This window comes from Coccinella septempunctata, chromosome 9 (assembly GCF_907165205.1).
Source record: "Coccinella septempunctata chromosome 9, icCocSept1.1, whole genome shotgun sequence".
NCBI classification, from domain to species: Eukaryota; Metazoa; Arthropoda; class Insecta; order Coleoptera; family Coccinellidae; genus Coccinella; species Coccinella septempunctata.
In genome coordinates this window covers 7,269,211-7,274,836 of record NC_058197.1, presented here as the reverse complement: position 1 = coordinate 7,274,836, position 5,626 = coordinate 7,269,211, and the positions used below count along the sequence as shown (strand labels likewise).

At 35.1% G+C, this 5,626-nt stretch overlaps 1 pseudogene; it reads right to left on the bottom strand.

Moving 5' to 3' along the window:
* Nucleotides 1-494: 494 nt before the first annotated feature.
* LOC123321172 lies at nucleotides 495-616 on the bottom strand (annotated as a pseudogene).
* Nucleotides 617-5,626: the final 5,010 nt, after the last annotated feature.

Genomic DNA, 5,626 nt, shown 5'->3' with positions numbered 1-5,626 from the left:
CTTTCATTTGGTATATATTTTTTGTGTTTATTTTGTATTCTGTTAGTTCCTCTTTCAGTTGTTCTGTGTCGAGGTGCTCATTCAGACCTCGTAAAACGAATGCGTGCGTTTTTTCACTTTTTTTCGAGTAAGTATGGAAAGCAAAGTTATCTGATATGAAATACTTTTTCAAGGTATTATAGGCTTACTCGCTTTCTACGTAGATGCTTGATGTTGCTTCGTCACCAATTATTCTTTGGATTATTTTCACCGTTTCACTGTGTTTTTCGAAAATTCCGTGGGCAACTATCGGAGGTGGTCTCAATTTTGGTTTAGTGGAGTTTGTATCGATTTCCGGGACAGAAGTTTCATTGGACAAGGCAGCAAAGCGGTTCTTCAATTTTATTTTTGGCTGGGCAATTTCCATAGGGGTCGGCGTTCCTCTGGGATGGGAATGATTTGGGTCGTCTTCATCGTGAAGACGAATTTTCTTTCTCTTGAAATTTGGAGTACTCATTTTTCAGAAACACTTTTTATCACACACTATGGAGTCGTTTGCTCACTTTACTAACACATGCACTAACACACACACGATATCACGATATACTACAGAAATGATCCTGTGAAGTATGATCTTGGCTTCATCAGAGCAACATAGCATTTTTCCACGGTGGAGAACGTTTGGAATTGATGGAACTTTATTCAATGTTGTCATGTTCTACTGGGTATTATTTACCCAGAGCGCCATCCAACATGAAACGGTATCCGATTCAATCCCCTCCAGATAGAAACCAAGACGAAGACAATAGCATATGTCCCATATTTTCCCTAATTCAGTACGCCGATTCGCTTTGCGAATGTCAGACGCATGATGAATTGAGAAGTCTGGGACGCGCTCAGATCGCGGCAGAGAACGATGCCAGCGGTACAATAATGAAGAATGATAACGCCTAATGGCAATGAATAAAATAATAAGGATAAATTCAGATGCATACCACCCGACCATATGAATATGAGAGACAAATATGTATTATTACAATTTTTAGTATAAATCAAATTGAAATTAACAGTTTGTTTTACATATCTAAGTACTCGCTTTAATGCTTTTCACAAATTTTCGCTTGGCGTAGACTGGTATCTACTAAGATAGTTTACTGAATTAGTTAAATCGGGTCTTGAGCCAACAGTGGCATACATAAGAGTAATAAGAGACCCAATCAATGACATACATTGAAGTTCGTATTTCATATCAATAGTAGAGTTTTCATCTAACTTGAAATTCACATCCATTGGAGTTTGGCTACCATTACAATTTTCCATATTATATTTTTTAAAACACCAAGCAAATAATCAGTCTGATTTATGAGAATTTGTTCCGAATTCTGAATGATTGAAATTCCTAAATAAGTTAACTTTTCACAACCCATATCTTTAATTCTGAATCTTTTTGACAAAAACATTTTAACTTTTTCAATTTCTATGATTTTGAATCATTATCTCTTGTTGAATTGTAACAGCTTTGTTGTACTACCCTACCTCCATTTGGATACTATATAAATTTCCTTTTGCACTACCTAACATTTTATAAATTGATCATCTCTGTAAATTTCAACTCTACCTTTATAGAATGTTACTTTGAATCCATTGGATTCTATTTTAGGTACTGACAATAAATTTGTTCTAAGGTCTGGGACATAGTAAACATTTTTAATTGTACAGGTAGTGATCTTTTCGCCTACTCTACATTTTACTCTTATATTTCCAATTCCTAATGCCTTCAACATAACACCTTCTCTAGCCGCAGCAATATTTCTAGGAAACTTAAGTTCTGAATAATTGACAAATATATCCTGATTATTCACCAAGTGATCTGAACATCCAGAATCAATGCACCATGTAAATATACTTTCATTTGAAACATTATTGCCAATATAAGCTCCAGCTGGACTGCTTTCACATAAAAAAGCACATTTCTCTGCTGTATATGACTCACGTTCTCTTCCATATCCTTGCTCTTCCTCGTTCATACCCATGACCTCTTCCTTTTTGATTATATTAAGCTTTTCCTCTTTGGTAACCCTGACCTCTTTCTTGATGAGCTTGACCTCTTCCTCGTTGATAACCTTGACTTCTATCTCTCATGTTACATTGGAACTTCTTATGGCCGGGTGCTCCACGCTCCACATAGGAAACATGAAAATGCTGTGTTATGTGATAGGAGTCCACTGGAATCTATCTTTTTCTTTTCTTCCTCTCTAAGCAATCTGTTCTTTACAAGGTTTTCCATAGTTTCCAGAGCTGTTATTATACCATCATATGAGTGGCACATTGATAGTAATAAAAAATAATTAACTTTTTCTTCTTCGCTCAGTTGTGTATCAGCTTCTCTCAAATCTGTGAATATTTTTTCCATTTCGACGAAGTGTTCGGTCAATGATGAGTTCTCTGAATATTTGATTTCTGACAATTTTCTACGAAGAAATAACTTTGATCGAACTCCCTTTTCCTTGAAATTTTCTTCTAGGTTTTTGAACATCATGTATGCAGTGTCTTTTTTTAAGTATTCGATGTGACTATCTGCTACCCCTGATATCAATATTGCTTGAGCCTTCGTTTCCGCCTTGGAATTGTGTTCATCTTGACAATAATTTTCGTCTTCGATTGTCTTCTGAACCCCATTTTCCTTGAGTATACTTTTTATTCTAAAAGACCACGTGCTGAAGTCCACGCCGGCAATTGGCACAATAGGAAATCTCTCTCTTGAATTTGCCATCGTAAATACTTTATGAAAACCACGCTCTGCTATCACTATTGATATTTGTAAATCAGTTTAAAATTTATTAAAAGGAGAACTATGTACTTTTACTTCTATATTTTCTACTATATCAGCTTCTTACATTTCTTACGACTTTCATACTACTACCAAAAAAAAACTTTCATCTACTTAACCTAACCTAACTTATATTCTATGGTCTGTTGGCAGAAGGTGAGCATTGTCCCTCAACAATGTTAGTTAGTAGCTATAGTTGAAGAACCTAGCAAAACTGTCTTTTTGCCATTGATACATACCTTAAATAATCAAATTTAGAGTGCCAAATTAGTTGTTAATTCCAAGCATACCTAAGACTTATTTAAATTGGAAATTGAATAAACTTGATACTAGGAAAAATATATATTTCAAATATTCAGTCAATAAATTCAAATAGTTTCATTTGACTGCTCATTTCTATTCTTGTACTCCTTTCCTGATTTAGCGTTCGTAACTTGGTGGTTAGAAGCGCCGGCTCAGTATTTCGCAACCGCAAGGTACTGAGTTTGATCCCGGGCTAGAGATGGAATTTTCTAGTGTATACGGGTACGGGCCACCATTCACTGTTGGTTTCAAATGTTTGAACTAGAAAAAAATTTGAATTGTTGGTTCACCCCGTTTGACGGTACTGGATTCAATGATAGCGAGGCTCTTCTTTTAGCATTTTTTCATTACCTCCTTTAAAAATTGTTCACAATCCATTTCAGTAAAAGCGGAATCTGCTCTTCTTACAATTTCATGGAAAGCCTTGATAACATTTGTATGGATTTTGAAACACAGTTTTTGTTCTGAATTTCTACTACCACTTGCCCATGTAAATTTTGTTAGAAAGTTTCTATCGAAAAAAATGTCTATAAGGATGTAACTAAAATTTATCCCATTCTTTTTTCCATTATCTCCACAAACCATGGTACTTTTTTCGATGAGCTCACTTCTGTGAGTTCGATTTTTAAGGTATTTCTCGAATTGCTCGAATTTCTCTACTGAGTTAATGATAATTGAGTTTCATTACTTTGAGTGTATCTTTCCTGAAAATACAAAGCATTGTTAATAGAAAAAGATACTTTATAATATGCATAGGTTCTTTAATTCACTAATACGTACCAACCGAATCGATGACTCTGGCGCCTGCTTCCAAATCGATTTCTATATTATTATTTAAATTAATATCTTTTTTGGTTTTCTGTAAATGAAGAGAACTTCTGTAAAAATATAAGACTCGCTACTTCTTAATTGCTTGTACCTTTGAAGACTCATGAACTTTGTATATTGTTTCCCTTCGAGGCTTAAGTTCTTGCATCTATAAAGCAGTTGACCTCAACTGCTTCTAAGTCTGTTGCTAGCTCATTGGAATCATTCTGGGGTAAACGACCTATTCATTTCAAGTGTCTGTTTTTGATGATACTGGCGGCTGAAGTGTCCTCTGCATCGGTGTCATCGCGTTTTGCTATCTCATCCATTTCATCTTTGGCTGCTGACTATGATGAGAAACCATTCCTTTTTTTGACACACAGTTGACGTGTCCAATCTGCATCAGGTTTTGATTTGAGATTATTCAGGAGGGCGGACAGAATGGACACATTTTTCGTTTTGGGCCAGGAAAGCACGTTCATGTGTTTCCATGATGCAGGAACCACACATAACGAAGGCTTTTCGTTTCCTGGCTCTAGCGTTTGCACAATTTTGAACATATTCATCTGTTTTTCACTGCGATATCAAAATAATAATAAATAATCCGCTACGACGAACCATTTGGCGGCGAAAATTTTAAGGTTAGGATTTTTAGCGGCGGGTACCGACGAGGAGCTAAATGCTCATACCCGTACCGACGTTGCCACGTCTACTTCTCTCTCTTCTGAAACTGTCAACTTCAGTACTGAAACTTCAACCAGCTGTCAGATAGACGTAAATTGTGTGGGTGTTGTGTAGGCAAAAATAATACATAATTTGGAATATTATTTTACTTTTAGTTGAAATACGTACATTGAAATGCATTATTTTTGTTTTTAATTTGATGGTGGTGTTAGTCCTAGTGATTCTTCAGCCAACAGTGTTAAATGTGCGTTATCAATGCCAGTAATGGTAATGTCACACAGTATTTTAGCAGGAAGTGAATAATTATGCCACTTTCTTGTCGTGTTGTTGGATGTGGAGGCCGAGGAAACAGTGTTAAGTTTTTTCCCTATTCCTGAAGAAATTTCTGTATTTTAGCATAAGAAGATTCACATAAATTACTTGACGAGGAGACAACAAAAATGCTATTAGGAGAGCTGACTTATACTAGTTATATTTTTATTTATACTCATTATATTTATGCTGTTTTTCTTACTAGTTCTATTTTGTATCGATTATATTTTTGTACTGTTCCTGGGCAGGAAGACCTGAGTTGTTAGCCCTTGGAAACATTGTTTCAATAAAGTTTATTACTACTACTATAGTGTTTCTGTTTTATATATACCTATATTGAATACACCTTTTCAATGAAATAGTGCAACATTTCAAGAATATTTAATACAACTAAATTACATAATATTATGTACATATTTACATTTTGAGAAAATATTCATTCCATCTCTTATAACCCGTACAAACGCTGTAGAAATAAAGGCCAGGAACAATGGTCTACCAGATGCATTCCATATGGATCCAGAGTTACACAATCCTCATAGCAGTATTTCTTTTGATCTTTTGATTTAGTGTTTCTTAATTAGCAATATAATAAAAGGATTAATGAAAGCTTTTTACTTAAACTCCAGAAGCTTTATTCCACAACAACGATACTTGCTAATATGCACATGTCTAACTGTCCATGCCGGAAACGGAAAACACAGTTCTTTC